The sequence below is a fragment of the Anoplophora glabripennis genome, unplaced genomic scaffold, assembly GCF_000390285.2.
Source record: "Anoplophora glabripennis isolate ALB-LARVAE unplaced genomic scaffold, Agla_2.0 scaffold50, whole genome shotgun sequence".
In the NCBI taxonomy this organism is placed as follows: domain Eukaryota; kingdom Metazoa; phylum Arthropoda; class Insecta; order Coleoptera; family Cerambycidae; genus Anoplophora; species Anoplophora glabripennis.
In genome coordinates this window covers 138,497-161,570 of record NW_019416330.1, presented here as the reverse complement: position 1 = coordinate 161,570, position 23,074 = coordinate 138,497, and the positions used below count along the sequence as shown (strand labels likewise).

At 33.1% G+C, this 23,074-nt stretch overlaps 1 protein-coding gene across 1 annotated transcript in view; it reads right to left on the bottom strand.

The window, feature by feature from the left end:
* LOC108914439 (growth arrest-specific protein 1) overlaps positions 1-17,908 on the bottom strand; it is a 51,517-nt gene extending 33,609 nt beyond the window's left edge. The window contains exon 1 of the mRNA XM_018720271.1: positions 17,669-17,908. The gene's annotated coding sequence lies outside the window, so the exon portion shown is untranslated. The remainder of the gene's footprint in view (positions 1-17,668) is intronic.
* Between the last annotated feature and the right edge of the window lie 5,166 nt (positions 17,909-23,074).

The window sequence follows — 23,074 nt, the reverse complement described above, 5'->3', positions numbered from 1 at the left end:
CGGTTTGAAATACCTGGAGCAACAATTTTATGGTCAATCGAATCGGCCTGTAGTATACATGTTGGTCTTCGGATTGACCGTCGTTTCTATAAATTTCATCAACGTCCATCACTTTTTGCAATAATAATCCGAAATTTTCGAAAACTGATTTTTCCTCGTTCAACCTTTACTTTACAGTTAACAAATTGGTGATATATACCTTAAATTGTAAGTAATTTAATTGCCTACAACATAAAATGACTAATATTCCAATAGATCGTCTAGATTTTCGTGGACAGCAAAAAAAGTGTAAAAATTTGCCATTTATTTGCAATTTGCTAACTTAGCGTTAGTTCTTTCGAGTTACATTTTTTATACTATCATTCTGCATACCCTTCCCCATCATAAAGTGTAATAAAATGTTTACTAATAATTTTTTCAAGTTCAAACTCTAATTTTACTAGAGATTTCCTATTATTATTTATTACCGTTATTAATGTTAGGTCCTTGATGATATCTCCAAGAATGACGTCTCTAGGTTGTGAATATTCTTTAATATTTTGGCCACCTGTTTCTGAATGTCATTCATTACAGCCTGCTATGTACTTATCAAATGTACATTTTCATATTCACAGAAGCAACCTTTAATAATACTAATTAGTTATTAACCATGCTCAGTAAGACCATCAGAAAATCATGTTGATAATAAAAAAAACGGAACTAATATTCTGGACTTAAATTAAGTTGTAAGCTTTTCTAAGAACATGTGCACCAGACAGTGAGTGAGCGGTTTTCAACGAATTCCATCTACCTGCCCTTTTTGCAGTAAAACCCACCATTAAGGATAATAATTGTGTTATTTGGCAGATGTTGCGGATACGTCCCCCTCATTCAAATTCAAAAGCATTAAGATGAGCAGTAAAAGTAGAATTGGTTACATCTAATACAGCTTATATATTTTTATCTGATATAGATAAAATGGTAACAAAGGTAGGAAAACAAGAAAGTGTATTAATATGTTATTGTACTGATAATTAAAATTAATTTGCTGCTATATCTGCAAAAAAATCAAACGAGAAATCTGTACAAAAAAACAGGTTAGTAGTACAGTATAATCTCTATAATCCGGCACGTCACTACACCGGCACGTCCAGTAATCCGGCGTTATTTTTTCCGCGTTTGTTTACTATTCTTGAAGAATACAGTTTATACAGTTATAGTTTAGTTGAAAGATTATTTTACAGAAACATAAAAACATTACAATATACATATATATGCATACACAACTGTAATATGTATGTATCTATGTACCAATCTCTTTGTTAATAAACAATTAAAAGTAACATTTTTTAATTTAATACTGTTTATATATGCATTTTCCATTAATCCGAATTTTCCAGTACTCCGGCACTCTTAGTTTTTTAATGGTGCCGGATTAGTGAGATTGTACTGTACTATCTAAAAATCCCATCGGCTTCGAATTAGATGTGATGTGAACATTTACCGATGAAAACTAAATCGTAAGTAAAAAATCAGCAATCCAACCAAAATTAAGCCACATTAGCGAGAAACATGGACGAGTATCTGAGCATAGGAACGAAATCAGTAATCTAACTAATAAAAAGATATACTGCAGGAATATAACTAGCAAAATTATACGAAAAACAATTTTGGACTTAAAAGGAAATGGAGAAACTAGCTGGAGAAAAAAGTGCGATAGTTATATTAGAGTTGGGAGTCCAAAGAGAGAATAATAAGATTAGTGAGAGGCATACCTCTGTAGTGTTGAAGAACTATAGGCAACATTGCTTATGTAAAGAAGCACGACAGGGTCAATGTAATTTTTTAACGAAGCCACCAATTCTGATCAACGAGGTCGATAAGTTGTTAAATGATACAGTCTTTCGCCAAACATAAATATGTATAATATTTCCCATTGGTCTAAAATCGCCAAATTGCAAAAGATCTCAAAATATTCTCACACGGTTCATACACGATGTGTGTCTTCATGTCAACTGTTGGTGTGCATTTATCATATTTTTTTTGAATGTAGAGAGCAATATACTGTCAAATTTGCTTCAAACGTGTGGTATTTGTACATTTAAGCATATGAGATTTAATGGGTTTATATTTACCATCTTCCAAACATACCATCACATACCGAATTCTTGCTGAACAGTCCAAACGGAGTGCCACTTGTAACGTATAGCTTTGGCCAATATCTGGTAAATAAAGACATGCTTTCGAATGTATCGTCATGCACCATTCACACGATACGGCATTTGTTTATTTTTGGTGAGGTGTGTGGGCATAAAGCTCGTGTGGCTAATTTTTCTAAGAAAATATAACTCAAGCATGTAATTTTTTAATGTTTTGCTTTATTGTTGACTTTTGAGCATGTTACAATATGTGTGACAATAGATGTTGCTTATAGACATTTGCATACAGTATAGTTAATCTTGCTACAAGCACTGAGCAGGATTCCGTTCCTGCTTAAAAAACTTATTCCCAGTATTGACGTTCGATCGCACCCACGACTTTTTCAGTTTGCGTCTCTTCTGTGGGTTCCGGTTTAGAACGGCTCCCTGGACCTTGTCAGATTTCGCATCCTTCATTTCAGGAATATTAATTTCTAGTTTTCTGGCATTTCCCTTAGGTCCGAATTTCGTGTAATTCTGAGAATTTTTAGTCTCTGAAATTCGGAACTAAATCGGCTTCGCGCTGTCGAAGATGTAGGTTGTTACTCGAGGTGGTTTTGGCTGCATGGAGAGGTTTTTGGGCGCGACGACAGAAACTTTGGAAAGATAGGTGAAAAGTTATTTTTTTTATCTGGGGCGGTGTCGGTCGCTATGTGTGGAGCGGACTAAGCTGTTTGGAGCGGTTTTGAGCGCAATGACGGAAATTTTGGAAAGAAAGTTAAAAAGTTGACATCGTCGTACTAGAGCTGCGGATTCTTTGGGATATCGCTCTCGGTTTTGGTCTCTGATTCTTACATTAAACACTGCTTCTACTAGTACTAGTAGAGTGTGCATAAGGATGTTACGCACTTAGTAAATAATGAATCAGTTTGCGAAATAAGTATATTTCAGTTATTTCAGGTGGTATCGACGTTAGAAAATACAATAGTTTTCTTCCTGTAAAAATGTGGCCACCGTTATTCAAACGAATGCCTCCTTAAATTCCTATCGCCACCGTTACAGCCGCTAGAAACAGAATCTCAGTATGCACGCTTGCACATGTCTCGAGTATTTGTATTTCCGCTCATAAAATTAGAATAAAAAAAGGTCGAGCCAGAGTCACATCAAAGAACCGTATTAACTTAGGTGCGACGCATTTATTTTTCAGGAAAAACTATATTGTCCGACTTAATGTATTTTTCATGTTGCTAATGATTTCTACACTCTTCCTCAATATTCAGAGGTAGTAACAGGAGGGCTATTAATACTTTCACACCTACATCTATTAATCTGCTATCTATTTGGCACATCTGTTTACTTAAAAGTAGGAAAACATGAAAAAGGCTTTGCAGTACATTCTGTGGTTGACAGTAATAAATATTTTTGGTATATTTACCCAAATAGTTTCTTATCGAATCATTTTGTGTCATCAAAATTGCTAAAAACTTTTTAGAACTGCTCAATAATTTATTGTTCAAGAAGACTGTTCAATTTCATTTTCTTAGAATTGCGTACTTGAAAAGAAAATTAACCTTCAAAGGTTCAGTTCATTAGGTTTATTCAATGTAGAATACTACTTATTACAAAAAGAATCATAAAAGATCTTCGGTTCAATTCAAAATTTAAAACATCTGGCTCATTTGGATGTAGTAAATAACTCAGCACATCATCAATTTTTGGACTGTAAGGAATACGAAGAAGTGTGTAACAGTATTACATCCATACAGATGTCTAAATTTTTTACATCTTGCCAATTTAAAAGGATAAAAATAAATTCAACAAGTAGTAAGGTAATTTAAAATAATAATCCTGGTTTACTTTCCATATTTAACTTTTCTTGCACCTGTTAAGAATAGCTTACGAGATAAATTTGGTTGTATGTGCAGGAATTTTAATAAGAATTTAATTAAATTGGACAGAAATAAAACTTACATCACCATAGTGTTTCTCCGCAAAGATGAATAGTTCAAGACAAGAAGTGTCATACAATTCATTTACTACACTCGCGTGAAAGGGTTATTTATAGGAACATCCATTAGAAATCCCTCGGACTAAATCATGCACAATTCATAAATTACTTTTAGATTGTTTCCAACAAACGAGAGTGTAGATCATTTGTAGCTGCGCTCAACTGTTAGCAAGCTTTGGAACAGTGTTTCTATAGAACGCGTTCGAAAGATCAGAGAAAATAAATTGTCAACATACCAACAAAAAACCTCTGGGGCATGTGTGACTAGAAAGGACGGTAATATTTTAAAATTAATTGACTGGAAGGTAATTTAGAACGAAACACCACATAAACTTCGTTAATAGCTTCGGGTTGGTTGTTAAAATATTTATCAATATTCATTTAATATGTAAATTCGTTTTTTTGCTCGTTTGCATTCGAAATTTACATGCGGAAGGCAGCTATTAGTAACTAAATAGGTTAATTTCTATTTAGATCTCTTCATGTTTATACGTAGAGGAGGTCAACCATAACTTCAATTAATGAACTGAAATTTCAGTAAATCAGCCAAGATACTTGCATAATCATTTGGAAGCGGTAAATTGTTATTTATTTTTATTTGGTGGAAGGACATATGGACGTAAGTAAAAGGTAAATTGTCAAATCAAGGTCTTGTACGTTTCATATTTTCCTAACTGCAAATAATAAGTCATAAAAATGTACTAGAATTAATTTACACCAAAGTAGAAAATTATGTATATACCAAGCTCACTGTCAATCAGTTTATAATAGATTTAAAATATATGCACATACCTATATAATAATTATGATTTATTCGTTTTGCTATAAATAACTTAATCTAGGTCGGTAATAGTAGTTCATGTTTTTTCTTTAATACAAACCGGATCCTACATTCCTAGTCCTAGGATAAGTGCTCCTACATTCTCTAGTCAATGCAAATGCAGTAGAACAATTAAGTGTTCAATGAAAATAATATTAGTCAATATTACGTTACTGTTTAAAGGTTAAATGAATTTATTTTGTACCTAAATATCACCTTATCGATAACTGTTAATTTCATTCAAGTCAGTATATTACTTCATATGTTTAATTTTCAAGTACCTGATGTAGTTATGAAGATCTGAAAACACAGTTTTGAAATAATGGATTTTTCTATATTGTGTGTAATTCATTTGACGCATTTGGAACAAGATGTTATTTATTTACAATTTATTTTTCATTTCAGTTAATTTAAAAAATACTGGATTTTCTCTTAAATTATTAAAAGGTAATTCTACTTTTTATTTCGTTGATATTTAGGGCTTGTACAGGGTGTTCAAGGTTTTAATTAATGTTATAGAACACATGGTTTTACGGTGACGGAGATATTAGCTGAATATTTTGGAAATTTTTTAACATCTTTTAATTACTAATTTCTCAGACTCTATTCGTCACGATCCGTTTTAAAGCTATGATTTGTGTAAATTAACCTCATCATTATAGTTGAATGAATTGAATATAACTTGTGTTACAACATAATTTATTGAATTTTCTTGTTACACATAGGATTTCAAATTTACAAATGTAATCATCGAAATTCCAAACATATATTGGCGTAGGAATTTTGATTTTTTTAGAAGATGTACCCCTTAGAAAATTCTAAACTACGCCAATGCTTTTTGAAATTTTGACTTTTACATTAAATTTATCTAAAATTGTATTTACATATTTTTTTTCAAGTGGTATAATTTTAGAGTTTTTTTTAATATGTAGTTAATTTACTTTATTTTATTTAGAATTGTGGGATTTTATTTGAAATTAGCTGCAGTGCTTTTTACTTAAAGGCAAACCCTTTAATGAAATAAAAAAACTACTATTTCCAATAGCATTCGTGCAAAGAATTATGTTACCCATTTTATTTTCCTATGAAACGCCAATGTTGAGACAGCAATGAAATTATTACAATTTTTGTAATACAATTCGTTTTGAGGAATTCACTGAAAATTACATTTACATTTAGTCAATTTAAATGATATACATTTGTTTTGCTATTAGATTTAATTACTAGCAAAGTCTACAACAAATGTGATAATCCCGAATATCTATGCGTTATTTGCCTCTAAAGTTATTTTAATTAAATGTAAAAAAAAATCGTCTTGCACTGCATTATTCAAATCATGATAGTTGCCATCCTATTGTAACAAAAATAACGAATACATTAAACTTGTAACACAACCGATTTTAAAGTTATTTTTGATTTATTTAACTATAATAAGCAAAATTATAACTCTAAAACGGCTTGCCTAAAAGAATAAAATCGAAGAGATTTTTCTTCTTGTTAGAAATTCCATTAGAACGCAGCGTTGTCGAAATTCGGAGGTTTCAAGCGGTACCAACTCCCCATATCTCCGCCACTGGTTCACATATTTGTAAACTAACTCAGCTAATATTTACCTTTAATTGCAGAAATCATGGTATTAGTCTGCGTGAAATATATTCAAAGATATTTGGAAAAATGTGATATTTTCAATACACTTTGTTTCGAAAACAAATAGTTCTACGTCCCACAATTATGTGAAAGATTTTGTTTAAAATCATGTATTTTATTAGGTACCTGGTAACGTTTCCCAATTATAACTTAAAATTGAGAATTTTCAGTTCAAATCCAAGTAAATAGTTTTTACTTATTTCAGTTTTAAAAATTAATCAATGTGAAAATGACGTGAAATGTGATGTGAAATGAAAATGAGATGTGAAGTGAATGAAAATGAGATATGAAATGAGAAATTATATGAAATGTGAAAATAATTTCCTTTTATATTCAAATATCGGTTCTTTAATTTTTCAATGATTTTGAAAGTAACGTTTCGTTACAAAAAACTGTAGATAACTAAAAAATTATCTCCAAACATTATTTAAAAAATAGTTTTTCACTACATAACTACATACACCGATATTGAATTTCCAAAAACAACTTTTATGATTTTTGTCCATAATTTCAGGATACTTACCCATTAAAATTAATATAAATGTTAGGTAAAAGTTTTCAGGAGAATTAATAATAATCGAAAATACCACTAATAACATATATTAACAACAATGTAAACAATTTAATTATGAACAGATGTGTGTGTGACTACTCTCAACCGAGACACAGAATATATTCATCCAATTCCCTATCTCCACTGAACCGTAACCGACTTTGCCACGTCAGCCTTATGCCAGAAGCAAAAACCAAAACACATGAGTCAGATGAGTTGCCTTCAGTCGGCCACACTACACTTTGTCAACGTCCACGTTGACTTCATTCCAGTTCCTCTTCGGTGCTATCGTCTCCAGGGACTGTGAAGGGCTTCATGCGATCCACCGAACAAATACCTGTATACCGCTTCCGCGACCGGGTACTTCCCTTCATGTCCTCGACCACATACCGGTCGAAGTCCAATACCTTGACAATAAGGAATGGACCCTCGTATTTGGGCATTAACTTCTTGCTTTTTCCATCGTTTGTATTGTAGTCCTTTCGTAACAGAATTTGTTGTCCGACCGCGTAAGCTGGGGCTGCAATTCGCTTGTGGTCGAACCTCTTCTTTTGTTGTTTTTGTTCTTGGAGGATATGTTGGGTTGCTTGCTCTCGTATTTCATCTACATCCTCCCTAACTAACCCGACGTCCTCTGACAATTCGTTGAGGAGGAACCCATCGTTTACACCTCGTGGAGTATATCCGAACAAAAGTTTGTATGGGCTACTTCCCGTAGCTTTATTTACGGTAGTATTCAAACCCCACCTAACCTTTGGTATAGACTGGTCCCATTTATCTTCATCATCAGTAATAGCAGATAAAGAAGACAGAACGGTACGATTATATCTCTCCACTTGCCCATTGGCACGAGGAGTGGCAGTTGCATTATGTACTACTTTAATACCAAGTGAGCGACAATATTCCAAAAATTTCTTACTGGTGTAACATGTACCTCTGTCGCAAATTATCCGCCATGGTACTCCAAATGTGTCTATTATTTCACTTAAAAACTTCAGTACAGGATCAGTTTTAGTGCTTTGCACTGCTTTCATGAATACAAACTTGGTGAAACTGTCCACGGCTATGATCAAATGTGTATTCCGATAATGACTTTTTACGAACGGTCCCAGATGATCCATATGGATTGTGTCCATAGGGCAGTTAATTTTAGTAATAGGGTTTAGATAACCTGGTTTACGGGTAGATTCTTTATTATATAAGCAGCCCAAACAACCTTTGACATATCTCTTTATATATCTGGCCATGCCTGGAAACCAATAGTTTTCACTAACAGACTTCAAAGTCTTCTCTACAGAAAAATGTCCAGCCCCGTCATGATAGATCGTCACCAGCTGTCTTCTGACTAACTTAGGTACCAGCCACTTTAAGGTATCGCCTATCTTGCGATAAATTCGTCCATTTTTCAGTACATAGTCGGTATGAATTTGCTTTTCCTCTTGGCCAGAGGGTAGGACGGAGAGGACTTTATATAAATGCTGGCATCTTTCATCTTGGAGCTGAGTTGCCAAAATCCAGTCATCTTTATTGATGTTTACAATAAAAACTCCTGCTTGGTCAACCTCTTGCGGCATTTCAACAGCATTCCTGCTGAGGGCATCAGCATGAGCCATTCTAGTACCTGGTCTATATGCGATTGTAAAATTGAACTCCTGCGTTGTAAGCCACCATCTTCCAATCCTAGGAATCAAGTCGCGTTTGGTGAGTGTGGTACAAACAGCATTACAATCTGTGACGACTTTAAACGGTATACCGATTAAGTATACTCTGAATTGTTTCATACAATTAACAACCGCTAACGTCTCCAACTCATAAGAGTGGTATCTTTGTTCCTCCTTAGTTGTTTGCCTACTGAAATAAAGAATTGGTCTAATGGAATCGTCTTCTTGTTTTTGCATCAATACTCCTCCTATTCCATATTTGCAAGCATCAGTATGAAGTTCAGTCTCTGCACTAGGATCGTATATTGCTAATAATGGTCGACTTTTTAAAGCCAGCTTCAGTCGATCGAACGCCTGCTGTTGCGCATCTTCCCACTCAAATGTCGCATCCTTTCTCGTTAGCTGCGTTAAGGGGCGTGCAATGAGGGAAAATCCTTCGATATATTTTCGAAAATAGCTAGCCAGGCCTAAGAACTGTCGTACTTCGTGCACGTTCCTGGGAGTTGGAAAGTTATCAATGGCATTCGTTTTTCGTTTACCTGGCTTGATTCCATCTGAGCTTATCTCATGGCCCAAGTATTCAATCCGTGTCTGAAAAAAATTGCATTTGCTCAGGCGTAACGTAAGTTTCGCCTCTCTAAGAACTTTCAGCACAATTTGTAGGTTTTCCAAACCAATTTCCACGGTACTAGTTGGAATTAGTATATCGTCCATGTAAACCATGGCAGTTGAAAATCTGAGTGATCCGAGAACCTTATTGATCATTCGTTGAAAACAGGCTGGCGCATTGGCCAAACCAAATGGCATCCTTAGGTATTCGTAGTGACCATCAGGTGTTATAAATGCCGTTTTACTTATGGAATCGTCTGCCACAGGAATTTGGTGATAACCTGAGCACAGGTCCAGTGACGTAAAGTATCTACAACCTTTCAACCTTTCCAAATGTTCATCAACTCTAGGCAAGGGATATCTGTCTTTTACAGTCTTTGCATTCAAGGCACGATAGTCTACACACATTCTGTATTCCCCTGTCTTTTTCTTTACTAAAAGAATTGGGCTCGCATAAGGGGAATCAGATTCTCTAATTACTTCACCCTGAAGAAGGTCGTCAATAATTTCCCTCACTTCAGATCTTTCCATCAGAGATAGCTTATACGGGCGATAAGTCACAGGTTTGTCATCGGTTAACACAATGTTCATCTGTGTGTTGCATTTGCCCAGTTCGGATGTTGATCTGGCGAAACAGTCACTGAATTCATTTAAGAGATCTAGCAGAGACTGTCTATGTTTCGTACCGATGGAGTCATCAACCTGAACACTTTCAATCTCTATGACATGATCTGTTCTGTGTTGAACTAGATTAATTGTATTTTCACTTTGTTCCTGCAATTGCTCCATGACACATGGTTCACCACGTGCCAATACAGTCCCTTCTTGGAAGACTATTGGAGAATTCGAAGTATTCAGTATCGAAATTATGGGGTTTTGTGACGATGTTATGCAACGTCCAATGCAATGTTCCTTGCCTAGGTTAGGTCTAAGCTTGCATTCCACAAAGATGTCGCCTATGTAATCCCCACAGGATACCTCTACATTGGACATACTATTTTCCGGAATAACAGTAATATTTTTAGCCAATAGTTTCAATTTAGTCGAAGATGAGTTTTCATCCAGGTCAGGCAGTAGTAGAGAATCTTCGTCCATTATTCTAACGGTGTTATTTTGCACCAAAAGGAGTTTATTCTTCTTGTTGATGAATGATTGACCAATTATTATGGGTATAGCTTGAACATGGTTATCCACAACAAGAGTTTCAACTTCATCTGAAACTAGATCTATGGAGAGATGTATATTAGTCAGTCCTAGTATAGTGGCTGTCCCATTGTTATATCCATGGAGTATCAAGGTGGTAGGGGTCCAGGATAACCCAGCATGTTCAGCATTTTCTTTTCTAATTATCACAGCCGAACATCCCGTGTCCACAAATGCCTTCATGGTTTTCCCGTTTACTTTGCAATTGATGAAGTAACATTCATTGGAATTATTATTTGTGCATGTTAATACTGACTTGGGCTTCTTATCGCAGTTTTCTTTAGTGTGACCAAACTGATTACAACTAAAGCATTTTATTTTTCGTCTAGGACACTTAAAATACGGATGTCCTGTTTCTTGGCAATTATAACATTTCAGACTAGGGTTCGGTTTGTTCTTTTGGTCTGTTTTACTGTGTGTAAAATGTTTTCTGTTTGCACCATTGAATGTAGATCGACTCGAAGTATTGAGGGTACCTGAACCAGAAGGGAGGGTTGTAAGGTATTCAGAGTATAGCTCTTCTGGTGTCAAATACCTCCCTGCCTTAGCACCAGTTTTCACGTTTTGGTCTATTATTCCATCAATCACACATGATACTGCCGTTCTTCCAGTAAATTCACAAGCCTGTATCAATTCCATTTTTTTAAAATAAAATTTGTCCCATGACTCATTTGGCATCTTGGTCCGTTGAAGCATATCTTTCAGCTGAGTTGCGTAATCATGATGAGATGGAAACGTTGTTGTAATCAAGGATTTCCACTCTTGCCAGTTTAAGTTATACGAATGGAGACCGTTATACCAACTTTTTGCGAGTCCCCCTAGTCGACTTTGCATGTGATAGATAGTAGTTTTTTCGTCCCATCCGTTGATATTGGCTAACTGCTCTATTTTCATGATCCATTTTTCAGACTGATTGTTGGAATTTCCAGGTTCAAATATGGGGATGCAATCGGATTTAACGTTATTTCGTAAAGGTTGTTCACGATGGTCAGTACCATAGCTGTCACCTCTTGATAATCTGGTTACTAGTTGTTCCAAGAGCTCCAGTCTAGTGTCCGTTGAGGTGCTACATGGTTTAGGTGAACCGTGTATACGAGAACGGTGCGGACTTCTAGATTTTTCACTCCGCTCTGGCCGAGAACTTCTGTCCTTTGAAGTTCTATTCTCACGTTTAGACCGCTTCCGGCTATTTCGTTCAGATGACTGACTCCTACGACTCCGGTGCCTGCCCATGGTTCAACCTTTAAAGGATAAAATATCCCAGATAAATACCTACCACATACGACAGTACCAAGCAAGTCGTTTTGACTCACACATTTGAAATAATTAGGCAAATTAACATCTCCAAAAAAGAGTTCTTGCATACACCCTGTACACAATGCAGTCAAAAATATCATGAATAATTATTAACAACTACAGTATCAGTGAATAGAGTAATATTAGTCGGAAGAGTATTTTATCCACTATATTCGTCGTGCACTATGCGCATTACATGACACTATGTACGACTTGTGTTACATCAGTTGTTATATCATGCATATTATGTACACCCTGTCCTTCAAATGTTATACAACCTGTACATTAAACCTTAACCTACATAGACCCTGTACGCTAAATATTTACTTATGTACATCCTGTACATTAAATGTTACACAACCTGTGTATTAAATCTTAATCTACATACACCGTGCACGTTAACTATTTACTTATGTACATCCTGCACATTACTTGTTCACAACCTGTGTATTAAACCTTAATCTACATACACCCTGTACGTTAAATATTTACTTATGTACACCCTGTACATTAAATGCTACACAACCTGTGTATTAAACCTTAACCTGTACGTTAAATATTTACTTATGTACACCCTGTACATTAAATGCTACACAACCTGTGTATTAAACCTTAACCTGTACGTTAAATATTTCCTTATGTACACCCTGTACATTAAATGCTACACAACCTGTGTATTAAACCTTAATCTACATACATACATACGTACATACGTCCAAATATATACACATTATAGTCATACAGAACAATCAAGTATACACTTCGTGTATTACCTTGTACAGCCTCCTCGAAAAGCAGTGAACACGATCCCGCCGCTGCACTGTTAGGTAAAAGTCCTCAGGAGAATTAATAATAATCGAAAATACCACTAATAACATATATTAACAACAATGTAAACAATTTAATTATGAACAGATATGTGTGTGACTACTCTCAACCGAGACACAGAATATATTCATCCAATTCCCTATCTCCACTGAACCGTAACCGACTTTGCCACGTCAGCCTTATGCCAGAAGCAAAAACCAAAACACATGAGTCAGATGAGTTGCCTTCATAAATATGTTTTTTTAAAATAAAACCGAAAAAAAATCTAAAATAAAAAACAAAGAAGAAAAATTTCTGAACTTATTTTAGTTGCAAATTCTATGCAAAAATTGTTTATTTTACAACTTACATTGTAAATAAATAAAGACGCCTCTCTCAGTTTGATACGTTTATTTATTTATTTATTTATGGACAAGGAACAAACACAGGCTTTATAGCCCAAAACAATGTCCCCAAATTACTTAAAGCTAATTGAATATAAAAGTACATAAAAGATTATTATAATAGAAAATGTTAATTTGCAATAATAGTTCCCTTTAAAAATCTTTTAAAACTAATGAGCGAGGAATGAAAAATATCTAGAGTACTACAGTATAAGTTAAAATGTCTGCATATTCTGTTTATAGGAGAGTTTTGACCAGAATTAGTTCGATAAAAAGTCTCATGAAACAGTTTACTCTAAAATCATGTTGTGGTACATGTAAACAGATCAAGGCTAATAAATCTGGGGAATCGATAAAATCATTAAGAAGCTTATACAAAAATACTGCTTCGGCAATAATTATTCGATTCTCCAATAAAATAATATGATAATGATTTCGTAACATCGTGCTACAATGAAAAGAATACACACCACTCTCCTCGTAGTGTAAATATCGCATAAATCTGTTCTGTATGGCCTCAAGTCGAGACTTATATGTATGTTGAGGACTACATATAATAGATACAAAATGATTATGCTGTGCACGTATGCAAAATATACAGATTTAATAGCAAAAATCGACCTAAAATTTTTGCAAAATCTGACAATGAAACCAAGCATTTTGTTGCTTTTTAAAGTTATATAATCAATATGTGAAGAAAAACTCATTTTCCTGTCAAAGACAACCCCAAGATCTTTTATTTCTTCAACTTGATTTAAAATATTCTTATTAAAGTTATAATTATTAGAGTATATATTTTGGTTACGGGTAAAACAAATATAGAAACATTTACTTAAATTTAATTGAAGTGTGTTCAATTTACAGTATCCAAAGAAAGAGTTTAAATCTTCCTGGTAGGCAGTATAATTATCGGAATTATTTATTTGAGAGTAAATTTTCAAATCGTCTGCGTAGAGTAAAATTTTACAAAATTTGAAACAATGACGGATATCTTTGATATAGATTAAAAATAGTAAAGGTCCCAAATGTGATCCCTGAGGAACACCTGCCATTGCAACGTAGGGGGGAGATTTGTAACCATTAATAGTTACCATTTGCGACCTGTTGAAAACATAAGAGGTACCTACGTTGAAAGGTTAAGTCGCTCTGATTGCTCGAGCTATGAATACAATAAAAATTAATTGATTGTGAATAGCATTATTTCAGAATGCAACAAATCCACACTGATCATTTTTCAGTTCAGAAATTAAAAACTGAATACCACAAGACGCAATTTTCAGTAATAGTCAATAAATTAATATTTTTTAATGGTCTGAATCCACATTTTGCAGCAAATCCTTCATAGACTTTTATGGAACAAAACTAAACACACTCTGACATTATTCGAATTGCAACAACTCCTGTTTTTTATTTTATGTTGATACCTGCGTTGAAACCTTGAGGAATATGCTCGTAAATATTTAGATTCAGAAGAAAATGATATGTGCGTCTGTTTTAAATTAGGAAGAACTCGCTATTCATATTATAATTATTATATAACCATTTTTTTCTATAATATTTCTCACTCTTTTACAGTATTTCAGTTCATTAAAATCCCATGAATGTTGTTTGCAAAACTAAACAAATCCGCAATTTTAAAGTAAAACCGCAAACCTATATTTTTCACAAATTAGGGAAATGGAATTTTTCGTTTTACAGTTTCCAGTAAATGCATATTTGTTGCATTTTGTAATAATGCTCTCCAACTGTCAATAAATATTAAGAAAACAAACACACAACTTGCAAATTTCGATCCCGTACCCCCAACAATTACCTCAAGATTACGATGATGAAGGCCTTGATACGATGCAAATTATATGTGAGTAATTGTAATCATTAAGTCGCATTCTAAATAGATAATCGTGTTACAACGCCCCTGCGGAATATAAATTACGCACGGCAACCATATTTGAAAATGTAGCGCAATTGCGGAAGGATATCAATGGGTAATCGCAACCACGAGGAAAAGCATATGCTTGTGTATTTTAGTATAGGCTACTTGTTGAATGGATTACCTGTTTGTTTTCATGTAATATAAGTAAGAGCGGTAAGTATGTACACGTTAAAGCAAACATGTGGTTACGGAGCTTCCTTTTGAGAGCAAATGCCCAGGATCTACACTGATAAAAATTGTGTAAATTTACATAAACTTTATACATATTTGCAATAACTTTTATATAAGAAAATGAATTGAACATTTACAATTACATATTTGGTTTCATATTTTCTTTTTACGATTTATTGCTATTTTTTTGTATTCTTGCGTTTTAAAACGTATTACTCTCAATCTTTTATGTTTTTAGTATACATATTTGAAGTATATACGATTAAAGGTGTGCATTTACAATAACTGACTTGGCTGAACCAATCAAATTAGTCACGTGATCACCTGCTGTGTGTGTAGAGAAGTCTGCTAGCAGTCTAGCAGACCACACGTTTAGGTTCACTTGTGTCGTAGTAATGCAGCATAGTGTTTTAGCTACTTAATGTAACAGCTTTGTTTCTAGAGCAATTCAAAAGTCGATGGAAATAAATAAAGAATGTTTTCGCCAATAGCTAAATTATTTTAAATTAGAAACAAATTTTATAGAACAATATATATTCTCGTATACAGGGTGTCCCAAAAGTGACGCCCGCCTTCTGGGATTTGATTAAGAAGTCAAAAACGAATTGAAAATCAAGAGTGGAAGATTGTTTTCCGTTGCCGAGTTATTCAAAAAAATTATAAAAAAATTAAAAAAGTGAAAATCCATTTTGTTTGTCTCAAAACTGAGGTCTGTGCTTATGGGACCCAAGACATATAATTTATAACCTATATTAGACAAGTATAGTTTTCCATTGTCGTTTGTACCTGGGTAAGTATAAGGAATTATTTTAACCTGAAAAGGATAGAGAAAAACATTTTAATAATAAAACAAACTAAAACCATAATGTGCTTAAATAATAGAAATTGTTTTTACAAAAGGTGTTCAAATAAGTTGCCTTCTACTTCAAGACAAAAGATTATCACGATTCAACATTGAAACATGGAGTCTTTGTAGCATCTCTTGGTCTATTAACGCGACAGTAGCGTTTATACGGACTATAAATCTTTTAAATAACCCCAAAAGAAAAATCTAAGGGATTTAGATCTGGTGATCCAGGAGGCCATGGTCCACCTCTTCCAATCCATCTGTCCCGGAAGTTTTGATTCAGATAATTTTATATTCGTAAACCATAATGTGATAGAGCTCCATCATATTGAAACCAATAATTCGTCTAACTGCTAACGGAATGTCATGCAGCAATGGCAATGGTAAGTTTTCATTTAAAAACATACAGTTGCAGCAAATACAGCTTTGAACTACATAAATAGTTATTAACCCTGCCCAAATGTTTATTTTTAGTTTTTTGAATAATTTTTTGAATAACTCAGCAAAGAAAAACAATCGGAAAATTTTTCACTCTTGATTTTCGATTTGTTTTTGTCCCCCTAATAAAAACCCATAAGGACGGGCGTCACTTTTGGGACACCCTGTATACATATATTGTATTGTTTACTTAATTATTCCTCTCAGTTAAAGAGACTAAAGGTTAATTCAAGCTTCATACTGTTTTCGAGTGTATGAAAACAAACTTAGAAATTCATTTTTAAATATAAACATTGAAGAACTTCACCATTTTGTTATTTAAATAAGGAAGATTTTATTAAGAAATTGCTTAATTTATGCTTCGCGTAAAAACATTTTCCTCTAGGGAATAATTAATAAAATTTTACACATTAATAAAACTTTTTAAATTTAACATACGACGGTTTTTCGGGATGTTATGTCGTGGCATATGTACCGTAAGTTACAGACTCCCTTAGCCTTAGCTAGGAATCTTTGACCTGACCTTGTTGCTCTCAGGCTAAGCTTTGTGGGAGTAATACTTGATAGAATATAGAATATTAAAAGAGATTTTACCCATAAACTAAGGATTTACCGTTTTCTGTTATCTTTAACGCCCTGTATCTATAAAGAAAGTTTGAGAAGCGTGGTTTGATTACAAACCAGGAATATTTTAATCAAAACTTTTTTGGGGTTAGAATTTTGTAGTTTTTTATACAATTTTTTATGTTAATTTTAACAAAAGAAACTATCTCGCAACAATAGTTTAGTTCAACCTATTTTCAGATTAAGTTACCATTCTGAAAATAATGTATTAGGAAAACTACAAACAAATGTATCTCTTTCTTTATTTAGACATGTTGATAGTAAATACAGTGATTTTAAAAAAGAATGTGCAAATTTTTTTATCCGTTAATCAAAAATAAAAACCTCTACTGAAATTTCAGATCCGGTTTCGATAAATTGGAACATTGTATAAAACTTCAAAAATTTTCCAAAATTTTATTAATTCCATTAATATAAGAAACAAAACAATCCCTCTTTATTCCTTTTATCTTATAAACAATTATTCACACATTTTGCGACTCCAACTGAAGAGCTACTTTTCTAATAGGGCTTGATTTAAAACAACTCACTCTTGGTTAGTAAAAGAAGTAAGGCCCTTGTCACATGTTCTTTGAGAGCCGGAGGAAATGAACGTCCTCTAGAGAAAACCACCAAAACCCACAGGATTTAAATAAAGCCACTGCCACAAAATCGTCAAAGCGAAGTTTTATCACAACTTATCAAGTTGGCGCACAAGCTCTCGCCGAAAAGCTCGACAACGAAAGTGAACAAGTAAACAACGAAACAAACGAAGCACGTCCACTCACCAGCACGGCTAATGCGATCTGAACCCAAGCTCAGAATTAAGTTGTGTAGGAAAGGACTGACAGCCGGTGAGTACCTGAAATATACACAGGGGCGTGGACAAAAAAATGCACGAGGGTAGCGTACACTGAAATTAATATTACGTAACGGAACACAACGCGCAATCGCTTCTAGGTGAATGAATCGTTCATCCGCGTAATTGAACAATTATTTTGTCTGGCGGAAATATATTTACCACTTGGTGTATTTGTTGCGAAGAAGATATTACCTACAATTTTATTAGCAATAGTATTGCATAATAATTGGTTACATGAAAAAAATAAGTAAAATAAGTTATCATACAGAGTGTGGGGAAAATATTTCGGAGAGTGAAAACTCGATTGACAGAAACATTTTTGCAAATAGAATATTTGTTTTTAAATATCTACTGAGTTGCCACACTGATGCAATAAAAACTTTTTTAGAACCGCTGACTTCACCGACTGTTTACAAGTCTTGCGACATCGTTGTACATAAAAATTTGCAGTTGTCATCAGTGTTAGCATGTTTATTCGCACTTATACCACAAACACAGTAAAAATAAGATGAAGACAATAAATAGTTTTACTTGGTAATGAAAACTAAAGAAGAACTGAACGACATGCGATATACGACCGCAAATTTTCACCTAGTTTTTATGAAGTATGTAACTCGGGAGCGATTTCAGAAGTTCTCAATAAATTTTAACAATTTTAGTTATTATTAATTTTGCAGTTTCAATGATATTGAATACTGAAAATACTTATTATTAATGCATTATAACTTTAAAGAATCCTCCCCAAGTTTATAAACACTCTGTGTAAGTACTTATAAAATACACAGGGCTGGAAAATCCACATGGTCCATCTGCCTTTACAAGAGAACGACAAAGTAAAGTAAAGAAATCCGTGCGATAGACAAGGATGGCTATAGTGAAGACGTTTCATAATCTGAATAGTCACCGCCCGTTTCGGGTTAGAAGTGGGAGTGACTATTCAGATTATGAAACGTCTTCAATGTAACCATCCTTATCTATCGCACGGCTTTCTATGACTTACTTTATCGCTCTCACGTAACGGCCGATATACCATGGGGACTTTCCGAACCTGTATACGATATCTATATTGATAAAAATGATCAATTTTCCAAAAAATTTTAAGTTTTTGTTATCAGAATTAATATATTTGGTTCATCATTTATAGATTAAATAGTATGCAGTATGACCCTAATTTTGAGTTTACAATTTTTGATTTTGAAATTGTATTAATTCCGTTTTTGCTATTCTTTTAACACTATTACCTTTTTAGGCCTTTTTTATTTTATGATTTTGAGACAATTATATTTTTGTTATACACATAACTGACTCTCTGCGTCAGTTATATATGTTACTTACATTATTGTGATATGCCTGAGTTTTACCCCAGTCCATTAAGAAGCTAAATCATAATGCATTACTTTGGTGATAATTTTCTTTGCGTACAATACATTGAAATTCAATAAAGGAAACAAAATTAAATGGCTCAACCTTTCTGTTTATTGTTTATTTGTGTCATTTTCAGTCACTCCTTTTATTTAGTTCTTCTACACTGAAAGAACAAAAAATTAAACAGATAACTCCTTGTGCGAAAAAGATCAGTTAATGGGTTGATTTTATAATTTTAATTTTGCTTAACCAGAAATATTTCACACTGAGAAACCCAACAACTACATATTAATCACTATAACACACAATAAACGTTTCGAAAAACTCTCCGTTTTCGTTATCAAAACTGAAATTAACATGGATAAAAATGAAACAGTTTTCTTTCAAATCTATAAGTACTGGTAAAATAGTGTTATTTGGGTACTACTAATTTATAAATTCTTGTTGATAATTATCAGCTGTTTCAAGAATTTTCGATCAAAGTTATCACATTTTTGACATCTATATAACAGACATGCAACTTTGGAACCCTAATTTTGAGTTAAATTAAAATCAAAAGTGTATATTCTTCTTCAAAATATTACAGTAACGATTTTAACAAAAAATACATTAAGTAAATCAAGAAAAGTAAGGTAAAAGTAAATTGCTAATTCTAAATAATAAAATAGGCTATATATGCTTTTTTTAATAAATGATCCACATAGAAAAACAATAATGTATTAATAATGATAAATTTTCGGTGATAACACAAATTCAAATTTTGGAAGAGAAATAAATCATATACATATAATTTTTTCTGTTAAAATAATTGAAACATGGAAATTTACGTATATGTATGCACATATAAATATTTAAAGTTAATTTTCGATCATTGTATTTTTCCAGTTCGATTTTAATAAATAGCAAAAAATGTTTACAATGTATTTTCACTAATAGGCTAGTTTCCCAAAATCCAACAAAAAAATTATTCTAATCAGGTAACAAGATATCCTGGATTTTCTCATTTTATTGCATAGTTTTCTAAAACAAATTCTAATCGTTAACAATTTCGTTCCTTCTTTTTCATAAGTCATTATTGATCGAGTCAAATTCAGACAATTAAATTTGAGGAAGACGACATTCCAATTTCCTCATCTTCCCTGTCCCTTTCCTGTCTACGCCCATGTCCCCAACAACAAACAGTACAATGTAATTCTTCGTTGTCTCTCTTCTGCCCTGCCATCTTCTTCTCTCTGATTGTTAAGTGTTCGCCATATGGAGGGTGCCTGCAGCGCGCAGCATGCGGCATAATGGACCAGAGCAGAGAGCTTATTTCTAAACGCATGAGAGGAGGAACACTGATGTAACGAAATTAGAAATCGAGGAAACGATCTTTGTACAGGGCGATCTGGAGTGAGTGAAATAGAAATATATCATCAATGTTATCAATGTAAATTGAAACAAAAATAAAGTTTAATTTTAGGAACGTTTGAATATTAGTAGGTTTGACGAGTCCTTATTTCCTCGATTTACTTTTTCTGGACGTTTCACATTAGACAATCGAGGTCAGGTGATTATAGTATTTGATCGTATTGGTGATTTTATTTCGTTTGAAAAACTTGCATCGGTTTCAGAATTAATAAATTTTCTTACTTGGAAGACTCCAGTATGTACCTATATTATAATGGATGCCAATCTTTTAAATACCTAACCACATATTGAATTACTCAAGGTTATAAACTAGATCCTTGGCTTTTTATTTTGTTTATTGATGATGTAAATTACAGTAGGTATATGGTCACACATCCTTTTTTTCGCTGATGATTTGTGTTCTTTTTGTACTTTTTAGGGATTAACAGAATTGCATATCCTCAAAGCTGTAATTAATGCTTTGCCATAACTTTTCTAAATTTAGCGATTTTTTTTTAATTTGGTAAACTTATTACTAATAAAATTCTTGAATAGTCTTTAATGATGATTGATCATAACATTTTTATGCATAGTTTTTAACAAAAATTTAACGTCTTAGTAGATATTAAAGATTGTTAAGAAGTATTTCAAAGAGGTTCTCTTGTTTCATGTCGTAAGAGCAATATACAGGGTGTTCTGAAAAACACTAGCATAAATTCAGGGCCTGATAGAATTTCAAAAATTATTACAATTTATACCTTTGAACCATGAGCGTATCTTTTTCTGTTTTCAAGATACAGTGCGTTGAAAATAATTTTTTAGAACCTAGTTTCGGTCCTATCTTCCACAAAATTCTACCGAATGGACCGAAATTTTGTTATGTGGGGTTTCAGGGGATGCTAAATGCTCTGGAGTTATTAATATTTGGCTATATCATACAGGGCGTTCAGTGCAATACTCCGCGGGAACATTTTAGGTCCTAATTTTTTTGAGGTTAATCTTTTTGCCCGTTTTGTCACTTACTGTTGTGGCAAGTTTTATTCTAAACAAAAAAGGTGTTCTTGTTACTATTACTATTAGTTTCATTAATAAAACACAAAATCAAAGTTATTCTTTTAATGGTAATCATAAAAAGTAATAATTAGTTTATTTCTGGAAAAGTTTAACACATACTGAATAGAATTATTGAAAAAAAGAAAAATAACAAGAATAACTAATTATTACTAACAAAAAATTGTTTTTATTTCAAGTAGGCTTTGGTACCTAGTTACTATTACTATTAGTTTCATTAATGAAACTCAAAATCAAAGTTATTCTTTTAATGGTAATGATAAAAAGTAATAATTAGTTTATTTCTGGAAAAGTTTAACACATACTGAATACAATTATTGAAAAAAAGAAAAATAACAAGAATAACTAATTATTACTAACAGAAAATTAAAATTTAAGGAAAATAAAAACAGAATAAATGTTCGGAATTTCCTCCATTGTCACGAATATAAAAACGAATTATTTTTTGTAATGAAAACAATGTATTTTTCAAAGGTTCTAAATCGTCTTTTAGATGGTTGAAAACATCAACAATCTTTTGTCTCAGATGTTCTGCTGAATTTATTTCTATTTCATATATACTTTTTGTTTGTCATGGCTCCAAATTACATAATCAAGGAGATAAAGGTCTGGTGACCTTGGAGGTCAGTGAATTGGAGCATCTGCACCTTGACCAATCCATCGCTCAGGAAAATTTTCAATAAGCCATTCTCTGCATACTCGAGTAAAATGTGGTGGAGCGCCATTATGCATGAAATAATTATTTCTTGCTAATAGTCATCTTCAATAATTTCGAACAGACTATTTCTTAAAAAATCTAAACACTTGGTGCCTTTTAAATTACCATCTAGAATGTGGTATCCTATTAACTGATTCCCCATCGTGGCAGCCCGAACAATTACCTTAAGTGAATGTTGAAAATGGGACTCCATTTTGGCCCTAGGATTTTCGTTAGCCCACAGATGGTCATTATGACTATTAAACACTTATGTTCGAGTGAAAGTCGCTTAGTCCGTAAAAAGGATAGATCGTACAAAATTCGGATTTTCATTTTGTCTTGGTAATAACTCTTGCACTATTGTATAATTATAGGACCGAAACTAGAAACGGAAAAAGATGGTTCATAGGAACAAATTGTAATATTTTTTGAAATTCCATCAGGCCCAGAATTTGTGCTAGTGTTTTTCAGAACACCCTGTATATATTATAATTATTTAATAATCAAATTCAATATTGACATTTTAGTTTTAAGGGGAAGATGTATTTCATGACAGTTTTTATATGATGTAAT